Raw genomic sequence first — 20716 nt, forward strand, 5'->3', positions numbered from 1 at the left:
TCGACATTTTAATATATGGGTCATGTTAAGACCGTTTGATTCCGGGTTATATTTCTAGAACTTCGGTCAATCGGGAAATGTTAACCCCTCACCGCGTGGGTTTTTTTCGGTTTAAAAAAAATATATATGTAACTAGCGGACCCGGCAGACGTTGTCCTGCCCAAACGTTGGTTTGCTTGCTATAACCTTAGAAAATACATTAATTCATTGCCAAGTGAGTACATTTTTTTTATTTTTCTTTATTAGGGCCTTCTACCAAAACTTGATAGCATCGGCCAAAAACAAGTTACATTTATGGACATATGAAAAACATAAACAGAAAGGAATAACAATGTAGATACAAACAAAAGACAACAAAAATATAAGTACAAGAATAACATCAAAATATCTATTGTAATAATAAACACATATCCAAAACAACAAAAATTTCAACATAAATTGAAATAGGCGCTAACAGAAAAACCCACCATAACCTGATAGTGCCTATTTAACATAAAAGAGAAACTTACAGTAAAATTAGAAGGAAGACAGAACTTAATATCTAGAAAAATTACAACAAAATAATCAAAATATTAACAAACATAATCTTATATCAATGATACATTATTACTATTAAACAGAGTTTGACGATTGCAAAAAGCATGCCATATTTGAAAAAATATTTTTCTTATGTTTTGGAATTCAAGCATAAACAAGTACCTTTGTAATCGGAGCCTACTACCAAAACTTGATAACATCGGCCAAAAACAAGTTACATTTATAAACAGAAAAATAACAATATAGATACAAACAAAAGACAACAAAAATATAAGTACAAGAATAACATCAAAATATCAATTGTAATAATAAACACATATCTAAACCAACAAAAATTTCAACATAATCTGAAATAGGCAAGTGAGTACATAGATACTTGTTACAGTTTGAAGACTAGAAGGAATGTGTATTTAACAACGCACTTCTTTCGATTGTTGCGCGGTATTATTGACAACCCTGAAATTATGCGGAGCATTAGCTTTTATGTTCCTGATAATTACCTTAGACAGCGTCAACATAGACTGTTTCACATTCCAATATACAGGACCAACCTGCCAATAATTATGCCTGTTGGAAGGGCTATCTCTATGTTGAACAATATCACTTTGGATATTGACATTTTTCACGTCTCTGAGGGAGTTTTTCGTTACAAGATTCTCTTCTTTTTTTAACATATTATTTTTTGGATATTATGTACACTAATGTGTTTTTTTTTTATATATACCTAATTTTACCTAATTATTTTAATTATTTCCATATGTATGAATTAAGATATTTCATTTTGTAATGTACATATATATGAATAAATAAATAAATCGAAATTGTAATTGAAAAAAAAATTAAATGATTGAATTCCAAAACTAAAAATTAATCATATCTTAGAGTAAAGGTTAATATTGAATTCAAGTTGGCGCTTAGGTACTTGTTTATGCTTGAATTCCAAAACTAAAAATTGTTAATATTTTAGAGTATAGGTTAATATTGAATTTAAGTAGGTACTTAGGTACTTGTTTATGCTTGAATTCCAAAACATAAGAAAAATATTTTTTCAAATATGGCACGCTTTTTGCAAACGTCAAACTCTGTTTAATAGTTATAATTTATCATTGATATAAGATTATGTTTGTTAATATTTTGATTATTTTGTTGTAATTTTTCTTGATATTAAGTTCTATCTTCCTTCTAATTTTACTGTAAGTTTCTCTTTTATATTAAATAGGCACTATCAGGTTATGGTGGGTTTTTCTGTTAGCGCCTATTTCAATTTATGTTGAATTTTTTGCTGGTTTGGATATGTGTTTATTATTTCAATTGATATTTTGATGTTATTCTTGTACTTATATTTTTGTTGTCTATTGTTTGTATCTATATTGTTATTCCTTTCTGTTTATGTTTTTCTTATGTTTATAAATGTAACTTGTTTTTGGCCGATGTTATCAAGTTTTGGTAGAAGGCCCTAATAAAGGAAAAAAAAAACTCCGGTCTTCTCACCAACAAATTGGTGTACTTATGTACGAATTCGATTTTCAAAAATGTATTGAATTTCATATTATTTTAGTATAACCAAAAATCCAGTAAAATGAAATAAATGGGTAGAAATAATAAGGAATTTATATTACTTAAGGCAATAATTTGATTGAGATCCATAAAAAATCATGCTGTATGTGGCGTAAGTATAGCCTGTGAGCTCGCCAATACATGACAGATGACATTAACATAACCATAGAAAAACATAGCAGTTGAGCTCTCAGAAGAAAAGCAACGTGAACGCAGCAATGCTTGAACTACATGTCAATAATATTCCAATAATAAAAAATATTATTTGGCCATACGGAACTTTAAAGCACACCTTGGTTTAATTACTAACAGTATTTTATCGGTTAGGTAGGTGTATTTAAAAAAATGTTGCGTACCTGAAAAAAGCACAAATAATTATGTTTTTGTAAATGATGTCAGTAGCGACACTCAAAGAGTGGCTTTGTGACGTTTTGACATTTTTTATAAGAAATTCATGGCGTAGCCGAAATACTGTTATAAAAACGAGGATGTTTTTGTTGATTGACGTTAGCAGGCGCTACCCAGGGGCGACTTTGTGACGTGAGAAATTATTTAAAAAAAGAGATTTATGGCGTAGCCGAAATATTGTAATTAAAACGAGGATGTTTTTGTTGATTGACGTTAGCAGGCGCTACCCAGGGGCGACTTTGTGACGTGAGAAATTATTTAAAAAAAGAGATTTATGGCGTAGCCGAAATATTGTAATTAAAAAGAGGATGTTTTTGTTGATTGACGTTAGCAGGCGCTACCCAGGGGCGACTTTGTGACGTGGAAATTATTTAAAAAAAGAGATTTATGGAGTAGCCGAAATATTGTAATTAAAACGAGGATGTTTTTGTTGATTGACGTTAGCAGGCGCTACCCAGGGGCGACTTCATGACGTGATGAAATTATTAATTTAAATATTTTTTTTCATTTTACATAGCGTAGCCGAGATAAGAAATTGCGTGGTGTTTCGAAATTTAACCGTGTAGGTAGCCGCCTAGTTACAATATTATTTTTGTATAACTCCTGTTTTATAATATTTATGTATTTATCGCTATAAGAATTAAACTAAAGATAGTTTTTACTTTTAATCGCTATCCGTTTTTTAAATTATGTTTGTAACACTCAGTAATATTTATTTTTCAAGTATTCAATATTATTTTTGCATTTTAATTAATATTGTTAATTTAAAGCGTATTTTTATTTATTCGAATTTACTAGACTGTTTTTATTACAAAAAATAAAAATGCATATTTTTCTGTTATAAACAATCTATTAAAATAATACACATCAAATTTCCATTGTCTGTTGATTTTATTTGCAATCTTCTTTTTTTTCGATGGTTAAAACTCTAGGAAATTCAAAGACAATAAAATTCTTACTGTCATATATTGGCGAGCTCACACGCTATACATAGCCCCTGTATGTTAATATAAACAGCTCCCCAGGGAGTTGAATCCAGTCCTTGTCCACAAAAATTTGGACAAACTCAAAATATTGTTGATAAATTACCTGGTCCATGAAGAAGTATAGAAATTGAAAAAATAACATTTTCAGGCGTTGCCTAGTATGTAGGTGAAATAATTCAATTAGATGAATCTCACCCGCATAAATAAAGGTTTCAGCTCTTTAACTTCACAAACATCAACAGATGAAAGATTTGAAGAAATATAGATGTTTAAATATGGGCAGAATAGTGAATGTTACACAGTTTGTAATGTGGCCACTTAAACCAGCCATTGACAGGTCATAAGCCCTGTAGATGCCTAGACTTCTATGTTACCTTCTCTTAAATGTTTTTCATCTCTGTTGTAATATGTTAATATAAAATGCTACCCAGGGAGTTGAATCCAGTCCTTGTCTACAAAAATTTGAACAAACTCAAAATATTGCTGTTTGTTAACATTCAAAAACATTTTTTTTTCCTACACAAAAAAACAACATCTTTCCATTTTTTTGTAAATGCATTCTCCTCAAATGCAACCCTGGTAGATCGATGAATAAAACATTTATGCTCCTTACTTCTTTTTTACAAATTAGATTGAAGATTTTAACATTTGCGAACATGCACAGCGCAAAGATCTATTTTCTCTGAAAACCGCACGTAAATCGGTTAAGTCGTTTAGGAGTTCAGTGACATCACACGCACAGAGGAATTATATATATTTTATTTTATTTATTATATAAACATAAACGGAAAATCTGCCTTTTACAAACATTTATAATATTAACATATTTGGCTTAATATATATATATATTTTTTAAAACATGAATTTCTTTTTACCCAAGATTTATAAAAAAAAATTAAACCAAAAATTAAACAGGATTTATATTTAAAAAATTAACCCAAAAATCATACAGCATATTCAGTAGAAAGTTTAAATAATAAAACATTCTACAGTAAAACAACAAGAAAGTCATAAGTACTGTTTCACACAGCTAGGCAAAGTGAACAAAAAACTGTATATACATATATTATGAAATGCATGAATAAATAAAAAAAATTACCATTCACCATCTTTGAAAATGTTCAAAAGATTTGTTCTATAGGAACTGTTTATCTGAGAGATCTCATCCAACCTCTTTCACAACACGGACTATCTCTTCGTTCTAGTAACGAAAGAACCCTTTTAATACCCTGTCATCGCTCTAATTTTTTTGCCTCCTCTTTCACAGAAGTAGCCGCTCGATTGTGGAATAATCTACCCACTAATGTTAGAGACGCCCCTTCTTTATTTACATTTAAGTCAAGGTTGAAATGTCACTATCTAAATATTTAAATTGTTCCTTTATCCTTCTTCTTTCCTTCCCATCCCCTCTCATAGTATAGTGTTATTTTTTTTTAAATATGTTTATTTTTGTTAATCTTTGCTTCTGTCGGTTTTTGTTAAGGTCGGATTTATTTCGGTGGTCTTGAAGAGAAGATATATTCAAGGTAGTTTCTAACTCATTATACGTATATAGGTCTCTGGATAAGCCCAACCTCCAGCCTATCTTTCTTAAAAATCGATGTTGAACTGATTCAATATTCTTGATGTGAACATCATGATATGGAGACCAGATAACAGAGGAATACTCGAGGTGCGGTCGAACTAGGGAACAGAAGAGAGCTTTAAGGGTACTGATATTTTTGAAGTCAGCTGTGCTTCTATTAACCCTTCTTGTTTATCCTTCTTCTTTCCTTCCCATCCCCTCTCCACTCTTCATAGTATAGTGTTAATTTATTTTTGTTAATCTTTGCTTTTAATTTTTGTATAAAATTGTAAGATTCAATATGTCCACGTATTTATAATTTTCTCAAACTGAACGGTTTGGGTAGGTAGGAAGACATTGCCTTAATGCAATATGCCCGCCCTTATATGTATATTTATTGTATATGTATATAAAGTGTCAAATAAATAAATAAATATATCAGATACGTGGGAATAACTATTGCCAAGTTCATGAAGTCTATTTAATACGGCATATAAAGATAGACTTGGAATGATCTAGAAAAAATGTGTTTTTAATAAAAATTGTGAAGTAAAAATAAATCACTGTGTAACATGCCTTCATGCCTTGATGCCCAAAATCCCCTGACTCTGTCCAACCAAGTCACCGAAGGGTCAAGAGTTTCAAATACCTGGGAGTATATGTTACGGAAAATGACAGGTTTTAAAAAGAAGGGGAGTGCGGCTAGGAATACCAGGCGCCACATTCAACAGCATGAAGGCTGTCTGGAGATTAGATATTTACTCAGTGAAAACCTAATGCCGCCTATACAATCGAGCTCGGATGCGAATCGTGGCACCTCACTAGGGCCCAAAACAGCAAAATTCTAAGTTTTAAGAACAGGTGTCTCAGAAGAATCTCGGGTGTGCGGTGGTTTGACTTTATAAAGAATGAAGTAATAAGAAAACGGACGCAGCACTCCGGTGAAAACTGACATCCACTGAGGCGATACGGTTGGCTTGGCCATGTGCTGCGGATGCCTCCTGAGAGCCTTAATCACGCTTGCCTACTTTACAAGGCATCAGGCTCTCGACGCCCTGGACGTCCACTGCTGACTGTTCCTCGGCAGTTCATGTCAGAACTACGGGACGCAAACCTGACTTGGGAAGATGCACAGGAGCCGGCAGCTGACATAGATGCTCGGAGGATCGCTGTGGACACCATATGCTCCAACTAGGGAGCGGACATGGACATGGAAAAATAAATCGGTTATCTGATAACCAGTAAGGAACTCTTATAATAATTCTGCTATCTCAAAACGCTGTTCCTTCAAAATCGCGTCATTTAAAAAATAAAGTAATTTAGCATTTTTTTTCAAGGGTATTTCTGATAAAAAATATGCTTTAAATTTAAAACTCCCTTGAGGTAGAATCCAGTCCTTGTCTGCAAAATTTTGACAAACCGAAAACATTATTGATAAAATTAAGTCAATTCTCGCCGTGTTTCACACGATGTTCAAACATTTCTATCATTTATTAAACACAACTGCCACAGAGTTATTTATACACATTTTTTTCGCTAATGTCTGTTTTTTTACAAACTTCTAGTAAAAGATATATTTAATTATATAATATCCACGCGATTACACTATTACTAGGACCAAGTTGCCAAGAGTCGGGTTCATATGAGTGTTGCGAATCTACAAGACGACAAAAATTCTAAATATCATCCGCTTCAGCTGTTGAAAACATAAGATTATTACCAATAATTACTGACTATTGTATTGAAAATAAACTGTTTTTGAATATTAATAAATGTTTCTGTGTTACATTCACAAGGAAAAAAAAACTCGTAATTTTGATTACAAACTAAACAATAATTTACTAATGAGAAAGCACAAAATCAAAGATCTTGGGATTGTTTTAGACTCGAAACTACCTTTTGAATCGCATATCAATTAAATTACCTCCAAAGCATTGAGTTTGTTAGATTTCATAATTCGAATGAGTAAACACTTTGATAATCCAAAGGCTCTAATTGCATTATGTTATACGTTTGTCAGAAACCATTTGGAATACGCATCTCAGATATGGAATCCCCAGTATATATAACAAGAATAGAAAATATTCAAAACAAATTTATAAAATACCTCAAATACAAAACCGGTGGGTTTTATGTATCAACTCTCACTGCCTCCACCTACCATGGAATCACTTCTCTACAATGCCGCAGAGTGTGTGCGGACCAACTACCGCTTCACAAAATCATGACAGGAATAGTTGACTGTACAGAACTACCACAACTTGGTGCGGATAGAGAAATGACGATGATGATGACGATGAATATAACTTGCTATAGCCAAATCGTATTTTATAATTAGCAACGTGAGTATTAATCTCTGGTATAAATAGACTTTGTTTACATGATATAAATTAGAGACACCAATTATTATATTAAACGGTCTTAGTGAGCAGAAGTTTTAAGAGAAACGATAAATTATAAACAATCTTTTAATCTTCACATTAATCTTCAAAGTGTAAATAATTTCATCATAATATTTCGTTACGTTTCCTGGTTCGTGAACAATAAACTGCAAAAAAAATCATATTTAATTTAATTATTATGTTCCGTGTCAAGGCTGACAGAAAATACAGTTCTGAGTGAGTGTGAAATAGAACGATTATGAACGCCATCTTTATCCGTACATATCGAGACGGAATAAAGTAAAATCGGTATATATGAAAATGTGTATATTTGCATTCAAAATTAAAGTATCTTCATCGGTAACTAAAGTTGATTGAAGTGTAATGGTCAGCGCGTTAGCCTGCCATGCAAGAGGTCTCGGGTTCGATTCCCGACATGGTTGATGTGAAATATTTATTTAAAAGGTTGATTTCACACTAAAATATTTCATAGTCCCTGGACTTGTACCTGAAGCGTAAGACTGTTCATTTTACCTCCGTGCAACAATTCCTATCTAACAGCAACTAAAGAACTTTTCAAACAAACTAAACAATTAAATGTAACTGAACTCTTTAAACTAGAATCCTCAAAAATTATGCCTCTGATATCTTTTATGTTTTTTAACTAACTACCTCTCTCATACAGATAAATATTTTTAATTTCTCAAAAACAAATGCAGTAAATAGATTTCATCGTGTCGATAAACAAATAACTTAGTGTGGCGAATAAACAGCGAAACAAATTAGTTTTACTGAAAATACAGACATTAATATGTCATAAAACTTTGCTTAACAAAACACTGACAAGAAGAGCACGTCGCTCCATCAAAACAAGCCACTAAACGCAATATATTTAGAATTCAAAGAATTGAACCATCTCAACGTTCCTCGATATTATATTTTGGCTCAATATATTCTTTGTAATATAAATAAAGTAAAACAGAGGCCATCCGAGGTTGATCAAATCAACGGAATGTAGTTTAACAATTAAATCATTCAAAAATATGTTTTAATCCTATACCAGGGGTGGCCAACTTGATCAGACCCGAGATCTAACTTCCACTGTCCAGATTCCGTGCGATCTGCCAATCAGTTAATCAGGACTTTATAATAAACTTTAGAAATTTTTACCAACATACACCATTCTGCCCATGTTTGAACATCCACATTTCCTCAACTCTTCCATCTGTTGACTTTTGTGAAGTAAAAGAGCTGAAACCTCTATCACCTGAATCACGTGAATCTCACCCACGTGATAAAGGTTTCAGCGCTTTTACTTCACAAAAGTCAACAGATGGAAGAGTTGAGGAAATGTGGATGTTCAAACATGGGCAGAATGGTGGATGTTACACAGTGTGTAAATTGGCCACTTGAACCAGCCAATGACAGTTCATAAGCCCTGTAAATGCTTGGACGTCCATATTCCCTTTTCAATAATGTTTTCCCACTCTGTTAAAATAAATTTTAATATGAATAACTCCCTAGGGAGGAAATCCAGCCAGTCTGCAAGCATTTGGACATACTCAAACATTCCAGAAATTTAGCCTAGAGCTGAAACCTTTATAATGTGGGTGAGATTCATCCGGCTGAACTAATTCACCTACTAGGCAACGCCTGAAAACAATTGTCCACTTTTATACTTCTTCTTATTTCAGTTAGTTAATTCAACAATGTTTTGAGTATGCCCAAATGTTTACAGACAGGCCGGATTTCCTCCCTATGGAATTATTTAGATCTAAATTTGTTGCATTTTTGAGAAGGGATATGGAAGTCCAAGCGTTTACAGGGATTGTGACATCCTTTATGACTGACTTTCTAAAAAATGTTTTCCCTTTCGTTTGCAACAAATTTAGACTTTAAACCTATTTAAATAATAATAATAATCATGGTTTATTGACAAAATATTACAATTTATTTATCTGCCATATACATACTTAGGTATTAGAGGGGTAAAGACCAATGTATAAGATTGCTTCGGAAAATAAATATGTAATATCGATGCTATCTTCATTATTATCCATATACGTTTAAATGTATATCATCTTTGAATAAACTCAATAGTGATGCATAATTATTTTTAAATATATATTTTAACTTTATTATTATGTTTATTAAATTACATATTCTACCATATATTTATTTATTTATACTTTTACATTGTTTGTATTCTTTTTTTCATACAGAATAATGTTCCATCACTGGGGTGTCCCGTGCCGAGGGAAACATTTTACAAAATGTGAAACATGCTTAAGATTAACTATTTAACAAAGTTAACATGATAATAACAATATAAAAAAAACTAATTAATCCAATTAACCTAATTATCATTAACATAATAAACAATAAAAAACAAGACCAATTAAAAAAAATTCATTAGCAGGGCATACATTTTACCTATTTGGCTTGATCCACTCATTGATCCGTGCGCAACCCACCTCCACTATCCATTTCTTAATGGCAATTTTATATTGTGAGAACTAACTAATTGTTCTTATGGATAATGGAAGTAGATTGTACACTTTAACCGAGTAGTAGGCCAATCCTCTTTGACCGAAGGTTGTATTTATTTTTTTGCAGCATCAGGGTGGAGTATCTAGTAACTCTTGTATTTGTAACGGAAGGTAGAGAATAATGTTAACGTGCGTATATGTATATATTTATAAGTAGATGTGTTACTAATATTACTTTATTGTATTGTTTTGTATTTATTTTTAATAACAATCAATTACCGCATTAAATTATAAAATTAATATAAATTATTAATAACATATTGCCATGTATTATTATATAACTTTTCTGCATTCCATTTTTCGACATGTATAAATTTTTAATATTGATATTTTTCTATTATTATTTTGTATATTGTTTTGATTATTTTGTATATTGTTAAATATGTTAATAAGTGTTTTTGTTTTATATGTTGAAGAGTCCCGACTTAACACGTAATTTTCTAACAAGTCGGGACAATAAAAAAATATAATTGTGCTCTATGATAAAATAGTTTATTTTGTGCATTATTTATTTTATTTGTTAATGAAATCATACAGTCTTAATATAAAACAAGGTACAAAAGAACAATTAAAAAAGTAAGACCAATTACAGATTTCACACTAATGAATGCAGGAGGAGAGGGGAAAAATAATTTAATTCTAAAAAAGTAAAAATAAAAATATTACATAAAAAGTTCATAAAAAGGAGAAGACATTGTAAAGCTACTCTACTTTCCTCCCTCTCTCTCTGCTTCCATGAACATTTCAATTTAATTGTAAAAAATCGCAACCAACAATAAATTATTCGATGCAGGTAGTAGATGTAAGTAAGTCACAAAGTTAAAAAATTGGGGCGTGGTTAATACCATTAACTGTTTTCGTGGGTTATACAAAACAGGCAGAGGAATTTGTGTATCTGGGAAGTATTTTTACTAAGGATGGAATGACAGAAAGATATTAAAAGGAGGGTGAGTAACAGAGTGAACGATGCACTTAAATCAACCTTGGCAAATATTTTTTTGTCGCAAGAGGCAAAATTAGCAGTTCACAATGGAGTCCTCGTCCCAATTCTTATGTATGGTAGCAAAGTATGGACTTGGAAAAACAGGGATGAAAGTAGGCTGAATGCTGTCGAAATGTGATCTCTCAGGCGAAAGTGTGGTAAAACTATGTACGATAGTTTCACAAATGTCGAGATCCGTACATTATGTAAAACTGAGACAAGCATTATCGACAAAATCAATAAAGGAGCTCTGCGCTGGTTCGGACATGTATAGCGAATGGACAGCGAAAGAACGGCTAAGAATATCTACAAAGCGAATGTTGATGGATGCAGAAATAGAGGAAGACCGAAAAAGACATGGCATGACCAAATCTAACAAATACTTGAAGATGGACATGTCAAAACTTGGAATAATCGGCGCGCGTGCATGAGAAGATGTATGAATGTAGAGGAAGCGAGATCTGTGTGCAAAGATAGAGTGATGTGGCGTTCTTTGCTCTGTGCCTACCCTTACGGGGAAACGGCGTGAAGGTTTGTTGTTGTTGTTGTTTTCGCGGGAACTTAAAAATTTAAATCGGGTTGTGGTCCCGTGACTAGTGTTGCGGACTCACGGATCAGAGATCCGAGGTTCGAACCCCACTCTACCCCAACTTTATTTCCATTTTCTAATAGTGAATTTTTTTACAACTCGTTGAAAATGGCCACCAAATCGTCCACCAATCATTTTTTTAGATTATAAGAACAATGTTTTGAGCATGTCCAAATGCTTGAAGACTGGCAAAATTTTCTCCCTAGGGAGTTGTTCATATTTAAATTTGTTGCAATAGAGAGGAAAAACACTTTTCAGATGGGAATATGGGAGCATTTACAGGGCTTATGACCTGTCATTGGCTGGTTTAAGTGGCCACTTTACACACTGTGTAACATTCACCATTCTGCCTAAGTATGAAAAATTGGAAAATTGTTTTCAGGCGTAGCCTAGTAGGTAAATTGGTTCAGCCGGATGAATCTCACCCACATAATAAAGGTTTCAGCTCTTTTGCTTCACAAAAGTCAACAGATGGAAGAGTTGAGGAAATGTGGACGTTCAAACATGGGCAGAATGGTAAATGTTACACTGTGTGTTAAGTGGGGACTTTAACCAGCCTTTTTTCTATGATTTATTTTGTTGCCCTTTAATAATAAGGAATATTTTTGTGTTTTTTTAAATATTTTTTATTTCCTTATTTAATACTTTAAAAATGCCATATTATCTTTTACAGAATATCTTATTTTTCTTTCTTATGTTACACATAAATATTATAACTGTCCATTATTTATTAGAGGAGCAAAAATTCATTGTCATTTTCTTGTATACCCACGAACAGGCCATGCCTTTGTGTGATTTTTTCGTTTACTATTTTTACTATTAATATGTATTTCATTGCTATGTAATTATGCTTTATTTTTTTTAATACTCTGTTTTGTCATTTATGTTTATTGTAAAAAAACAAAAAAAAACAAATTTTTTTTTTTTAAATGACGGGTCATAAGCCCTGTAAATGCCTAGACTCCCATTTTCTCTTCTCAAAAATGTTTTCCCTCTCTGTTGCAACAAATTTAAAAGATCATAAGAACGCTTATATTTCTATTTAAAAAATAAATATGCTACTAATATGTACAAAAAAAAAATTCGACCGTATTTCATATACCCTTATTAATTAAAAATTGTTAAAGGGTTATATTTCCCTATTGTAAGAATGCGGACTTCTTTTGAAATCCTCAAAGTCAACTTTTTTTTGATTGACAAAATGGCGAACGCGCCAAAACGCAAAAGTACACCATAGAAAAACAGAAAACAAGAGACGAGACACTATGGCTGCATTCCAAGCAAATATTTCTGTCGGCGCGGGCGTGGGACTATTCGATGTTCGAATTGAATTATTCATATTTATTTACGCTCGTGTAGCTGTAGCTTAATCGCATTGAACGTTTCATGTCAATTGAACTTATAGGCGCGAAGGTTTTTACGGTCACTGTTATTATTCTATATAATATCTATACACAGAATTAAGAAAAGTCCAGAAACCGCAAACGCACATCAATCAGAAGGCGACTTAACTACTCATACACAAGTAGGTTTACGTTTTGACGCATTAGTTTCTTTGTAGACGGCGCTCAGTACGCAACTCCTGATTTGAATTCAACTTTGCCGTGTCGTGTCATTTTAAAGTGTAAAAATACTGTTAGTATCTTAAAGAAACAGAATAGGATCACATTTCATGTGTACTTAGCAAATGAATGTGTATGTAACAAATGCATTACTTAAAAATTGAACTATTTTTCCATCCGTCAGATTATCGAAGAAACAAAATGAACATTTCATTAGTGTTGCCAGGGTAGTAAATTATTTTACCCTACTTTGCTCATCTAATAAGAGAACTAATGAAAATTGGACCTCGGATTTTTTTTGTTTTTTTACAATAAACATAATAATAAAACAGAGTATTAAATCAAATAAAGCATAATTACAAAGCAATGAAATACATATTAATAGAAAAATAGTAATAAAAAAGTTCCCACAAAGGCTGTTCGTGGGTATACAAGAAAATGTTATTAAATTTTTGCTCTTATAATAAATAATGGACAGTTATAATATGTTTGTGTAACATAAGAAAGAAAAAAAAAATATTCTGTAAAAGATAATAATATGGTATTTTTTTTTATAGTAATTAAAAAAGGAAATAAAAAATATTTTTAAAAAACATAAAAATATTCCTTATTATTAAAGGCAACAAAATAAATCATAGAAAAAAAGAGTTCATTAAACAACTATGTGGTGGACAGTGGACATTTGACCGACATTATCTTAAAAACATAAAATATTATTTAACATGATATAAAAATATCCGTTTTATGTAAAATAAAATTTGTTTTTTATTTTAATTTTAGAGTTCATTAATTCAATTACTCTTAATAAATGATCCTCTCTGTTGTGCCAATCATTATTTCCGCATGCACAATAAATTTTAGAGAAATTAACAGATTGCTTTTTTTTACCTTACGTGTTATAATTATATTTTTGCATTTTTGTGTTTTCATCGATTTTCCAGGGTTGCATTCGACTGAATTGCATATTTTGAAAAATTTGGAGGATGTTGTTTTTTTGTATAATAAAAGTGTTTGAATTTTAACGTTTACAAACCATAACTGTCAATTGAGGTTGTCAATTTTTTTAAAGTACGAAATTAGCAAAAATTTACAAATCTGCTTTTCTGCCATACTCTTTTACTTTTATTTACTTTTTATATGTATTGATAATTGTTATGTTTTCTTATTATGTATTTTTGTATAATTTAATTTAGTACATACTATTATTTGGCATATGATTTATTGCTCCTATTCCTTATATTTCTTACTATAATTGAGTGAATTTCTAGAAAACATAACTCAATTATTATTTCAATTATGCTTTTATAAATTTATATTCTTTTTCTGTTGATTTAAATCATGCTCTTATTTTGTATTATTATTATTATTTTTTTTTTTTTTTTAATACTACTATATTTAACTATTATTTTGTTGATTTTAATGATACCACTATTTTGTATATTTGATTATGTGTGATTCTTAATTTGTATAATTTATATTTTAAAAATTATTTCTGGTTATCTTTTTTGCATTGTATTCTTTGGAATTTGATTATTTATTACATTACCCTTTTTTCTAGATTGTGATTCTATGTCATTTTAATTTGATCTAATTAATTTTACTATGTATTTTTATTGTTAGTTGTTGTGGCTTGACACGGGCATAGCCTAAAAAGACTTAATAAGTTCATTAATATTTAATTTTGTAATTTTGAATGAATAAATAAATAAATTATACTTCATGGATACTGAATTAATTAATTTCCTTACAATTTCTTAATTTCTACATATCGACTTATTTTTAATGGATCTTTAGTAATGCCTTAATAATTTTAACTGACTTTTGTTAGATTTTTGAAAAACAAATTCTTACACGAAATGCACCACTGTTCGTAAGTAGACCAGAGTTTGACAGTTGCAAAAAGAATTTTATATATCAAAAAAATAATTGATGTTTTGGAACTCAACCATAAACATGTATCTAGGTACCTACTACAATTCATTATTTGAACATTAATAATTTTTAATTTTGGAAATCAATCATAAATAAGTATCTAGGTACCTACTTATCAATGAAAAGTCTTTTTCCATTTATCCGGACAGTTTTTGCCCGCTTTTGCTACACAATCGGGCATTTTTCTTTTCAGTAGTGATTTTTGCACGATTTTGATTTGAGCGCGACGAGGCTTCTTAGCCAATCACATGAAGAGATCAAACGAAAAACTAACCCTTGTGACGAATAAATAACTAGCTCAAAAATGGCAAAAATAAATAACGTGTGTATTTAATTACAAAAAAAATGTTTGATCAACTAGCTAATAGCAGGCAAGCCAACGTTCGGGCAGGACAATGTCTGTTGGGTCCGCTAGTATTTTATAAAAATAAAGTAGAATTATAATCCTATAAACTTGATTTATTTTGGATACATTACCAAATTTAATATGGAATTCTACCAATTGTCTGCATACACAATAAATAAGATAACTCTGTTAACTTCCCATTGTGATCAGAGCCCTGGCCTACATTATAGTATTATTTCATAAATTATGGAAAAAGAATTATTAAACAGTATGTTTCAATTTTTTTAAATGTCTGAACTTCAGAATACTCCGTCTTTTGTTTGATGTAACACAATGCTACAGCACCGCGCTGAAAGGATTTTTTAACACAGCCTTTTAAGATTAAAATGCACATAAAAAAAAATCACTGAACACCAAATTCATTTCAAACTCCGGAGTTTAGAAGAGTGATTGCAGATCAAATATTCCTGTTTAAACTGGTAAACAACATCGTAGACTACCCTTTACTTACAAGTTCTTTAGAATACCTTGTACCCAACAGAACAAGACTCCATACTACATTTAATTTGCCAGTACCTAGGACTAACTCAAGGAAAAACGACTTTTTCTTTAGAGCATGTCATTATTATAATACTGTTCTCTCCGGTCACGCAAACATTTTTCATCTCTCTTATTTGAAATATAGAAAATTCCTCATAGACAGTACACCCGTTTAGTTTTACGATGTCAGTAATAATGTATGTATTCGTATGTTCATTATTATATTTTTGTACCTTTTACATTATTTATATATAACTTTTTTCTTTTCTTATTCTTTAAATTTAAATTTATCTTGTTTCTATTAACTTTATTTTTATAACTGTAAATAAGTATATGTATTTTTATTTTATTTGCAAGTTTCTAAGTGCCTAACCATTGTTAATTGCTTTTATTTTGATACAAATAATGTACTTAATCGATATCTTACACCACTGTGGAAAATTTTTATTGACTGTTTTCACAATTTTCGTTCACATGTATTCTTATTTTTTTTTATACATATGTAAAAACTGTTGTTTTTTTCCCAAATAAAAATAAATAAACTCACCATTTCATCTTAAAGGCTGCACTCTGTTGTTGGTTAGCCCCGTGTAGGAGAGCTGCTGAGCTGCGACCACAGACATTGAAGAATCACTGTCACTGTTAACTTCCAATCTTTTGTTCTAAGACTGGGCTTTTTTAATACTGAACGCACTGTTTAGATTAGACCATAAATATAGTATTTTCATTGCATCAATCATTCGTTTGTGTTGTTTTTTTTTTAATTATCACCACTTAGTCTTGAGTTTTTTGCACAAATCCATTAAAAGGTTTCTGAAAAGAACAAAAAAAATATAAATATAACGAATTATTATTATTTTTTTTTTATTTATTTAACTTTTTGTACAAAATGTTATTTGTACATTGGCGGGCTTATTGCCAAATGGCAATTTCTTCCAACCAACCAATAAAATAAAAGTTTTATTTTTATAATTCAAGTTACAGAACATATTCAATAGAAAAATATATTAATAAGCTAAAGATATATAACAATAGAAATAAACTAATTTGTTTATAAATTACCTTAAATCAAAACTATTACTCAATGGGAATAAGGGAAAAAGAGGAAAGAGGAAAAAGGAAAGGAGGAGAGATTGGGGAAGAGAAAAGAGATGTTTCTTCAGACGTGATTTAAACAGAGATAATGAAGTAACCTCTTTGATGGCGGATGGGAGAAGATTCCACAGTCGAGCCGCATGGACACTATATGAGTTAGAGAAGAAAGAGGAATTGTGGATGGGTATTAAGAGAGTGCCTTGAGAATTAGAACGAAGAGGTAAACCATGAACTGATAAGCGTTGAAATTTTTCACGCAGGTATATAGGAGCGTTAGGACTATGAAGTACATTGAACAGAAGTGAGAGGGAGTGATAGTCTCTCCGCTGTCTAATTTCGAGCCATTTCAGTTGCCTACGATAATCAGAAATGTGGTCATATTTCCCAAGACCAAAAATGTACCTTATGCATGTATTCTGAAGTCGTTCAAGTTTATCGAGTTGCTCACAGCTTAACTCAGTCATGGAAACATCGGCGTAATCTAGAATGGGTAGTAGTAATGCTTGTACAAGGGTGCATTTAGTATTAATGGGTAAGAATTTTTGCAACCTTCTAAGTAAGTGTAGACTGAAAAATATTTTGCGGCTTTATTCATTAGTATGAGCTCGCCAGCAGAGATGTTCATCCATTTGTACTCCTAGATTTTTTTACGGATTTCCTGTATTGAATATTAGTACTATTAATTAAGGCTTTAGTATAACAGTTATATGAAACAGTGCTTTTTGATTTTTCCGTTATATTTATCCTTTAAAATATTTTATTATTTAATTTGATTTTTACATTTATTTTTAACTGTTTTAAACTTCTACTGAATGTGTTATATCATTTTTAGGTTTTATTTTTATTTCTAAATTTTAGTAATGTATAAACTTATTACAACAGAGAAGAATAACATTTTAGAGAAGGTAATATAGAATTCTAGGCATCTACAGGACAGGGCTTATGACCTGTCATTGGCTCTTTAAAGTGGTCACTTAACACACTGTGTAAATGGTGAATATTCTGCCCATATTTGATTGTAGTAAATGAAAATGATTTTTTTTAACCATTTTTTTAATGGCGGGATTTAAAAGAAAGAACGGCGTTTCAATTTATCAAAATCGTGTGATTTCCTTCGTTATTATCAAACTCAACTTTAAATCGGCTAAAAGTTATAACTAGTTTTCTGACAAAAGAGTCATAAGACTTTTACGCGCTATTTTAAAATACTGAACAAAGAACTAGCACCGGCGTCCATTGTTGAAAAACAAAACCAAAATAAACAACTCAATCATTTGCTTTGTTTTATTTCCTGAAATTCGTGTTTTTATTCACACGACACAAAGAGCTGCAGTAGGAACTTGTTACGGACTGCATTATCCCGTGCTAACGTGTGCTATTTTGGAAAATTGCCCCGCTCAATTCCGACAACTGTCAAAACGGCCCGTTGCGGCGTTGGGCGCCAAATCGCAAATCTCAGCTTAACACATATTCTATTTTGCAATTAAATTCAGAGACTTTGTACACTTTTACTTGTTTGTTTTGTAATATAATCTACATTTCCCCGAATTGTCTCGGCTCTGCTTAGTCGGTTGGGGAAATTTTGAAATAATGAGCACAAGATGGCGTTTATTTAAGATTTTTTTTCTCTATGTTGTTGACACGGGGGCTTTGACGTGTTATTGACCTGGTATATGCGTTTAAATACCTTGATTTTAGAATATTATACTTACGGAAATGCTTAAAGGTTTTGAAAACTTTAAATACTTGTATCTAGCTTTATAAAATAAACAATTTTGCAACAAAGTCCGTTCAAAACTTTCCACGTAAATAAAGGAAAAAATCAATAAAATTTAAAATAGACATCTACGTAGATATTTTAAAAATCTAAATATTTTTTAATGGAATTGGTATATCTTTTGTCAGCGCATTTAGATAAGTAACATGCATGCATAAATGCTAGTCAATATTTGTATATCCAACTTGCTGATAGGGTACGTGCTATTAGTAGCTAACAATTTCACAACATGGCAAGGTGACGAAGTCTGAATTTACTAAATGATGACTATTAATTATAATAATAATAATAATCAAAGTTTATTAATACAAATAACAATAACTTTATCTACTACATAAACACTTAGGTAATAGATTTCTCTGGATCATGTCTAGTCTGCCTAACTAGGTACAACCTGTTTTAAGGCAGACATTTTTATGCAAAAATAAACAATTACATTACTACCTACTTTTTAATAAACTAAACAGTTATACAATATTCATTTATTAGGAATTTTTTTTGGTAAATTTTCCGATTTTTCTCAACCTAAACGCAGTAACTTATTTTTCACAAATTTGTTAAATTGAATCCGGGTCTTGGTTTTGAAATCTTTGGGTAACATATTTAATATTTTGGGGCCCAGGAACCTAAAATTTCTTTGCCCGAATTCAGAGTTTATGATAGACCCCATGACCCATCATCTAGTTTGACTCCTGGTAGTGTGGGAGTGTTCCTTTTGGGATTTGATAAAATAATTTACTTGCACAGACATTATTATTCTGAAAATATATAATTGTCTTATATCTAAGATCTCGAATTCCTCGAATAACTTGACGCTGGGGTACCTGAAGGGCTTTTTTAAAATTATTTTAATGATTGATTTTTGTGCAGATTCGAGAGGTTTTAATATCGATTATTAGTGCCTCCCCATCCTATTACAATAAAACACCATATAATGAGCTATTTGCTTGTTGTTACCACATTTTTAAACATTTTATTATTATAATTTACGTATATGGCTGTGATATGCATTATCGATAAAATCAAGAAAGGGTTTCTGCGTTGGTTGGACGATGAAATAACGGCTAAATCATGAAACGAATGCCGTGTTGATTTAAAAATCTATATGAAATCGAATCCTAATACGCTAAAACAAGTTTTTAATATCAACTGCCTACAAGCGGACAACTTACCAAGATCATTCGTTATAAATAGGAAATTTCTAGAGCGTGACAAAAGACATTTGATACAGACGACGAAGGAAGGACTCATTTTTAGAAAATATAAGTCTTTGGGCCACCGAGTTGCCTACTTACTGTTCGCTCAGTTGAGTTGGTAAACATTGCATCATTTTACAAAGGTTTCCAATTGAAACGTTGCGAGTTTTTGACACTGAATTCAAAATGGCGGCGAAGGTAGGCGGGTGACAGCTTGCTTAAAAATAACATTTGAATCTATGGTCGCCTTTCAACTTTAGTCATCATGTACCCTATTTAGTTTATTGTATTTTTAAAACCAACAATCGAACATATATAAAGTTAATATTAAGAATTATTGCATGGGCTCAGGATCAATAACAGATTTACACAAATTGTACAAAATTAGTACCTCAAGAAATATGATATACAGGTGTTCTTTAAACCCTGTCACATCCGAAACCACGATGATCAGTATGATCAAGAAGACATATTGGCACATTAAAATAAATTTTTAGAACGACTAAACTCTTAAAAACTAAAATATTTAAAAAAAAACAATTGGTTGCTTACTTCTGCAGGGGAGAAACGAGGAGGGGGGAGAGGGGAGCCTGATACACCGTCAACTGCACGTCCGCGCCCCCCTCGCTTCTCCCCTGCAGAAGTAAGCAACCATTTGTTTTTTTTAATATTTAATTTATAAAATTTTTCATCGTTGTAAATATTTTTTCAATAT

General features: G+C 31.3%; 1 long non-coding RNA gene across 1 annotated transcript in view; it reads right to left on the minus strand.

Moving 5' to 3' along the window:
- LOC148271022 (uncharacterized) overlaps window positions 1-20716 on the minus strand; it is a gene marked incomplete at its 3' end in the record, with an annotated part of 77963 nt that overhangs the window by 38679 nt on the left and 18568 nt on the right. Inside the window, exon 2 of the long non-coding RNA XR_015825223.1 lies at window positions 16481-16746. This is a non-coding gene — a long non-coding RNA (uncharacterized LOC148271022). The remainder of the gene's footprint in view (window positions 1-16480; window positions 16747-20716) is intronic.

Source organism: Micrasema longulum, unplaced genomic scaffold, assembly GCF_059751315.1.
Source record: "Micrasema longulum isolate JH-2025_06_02 unplaced genomic scaffold, ASM5975131v1 h1tg003159l, whole genome shotgun sequence".
NCBI lineage: Eukaryota > Metazoa > Arthropoda > Insecta > Trichoptera > Brachycentridae > Micrasema > Micrasema longulum.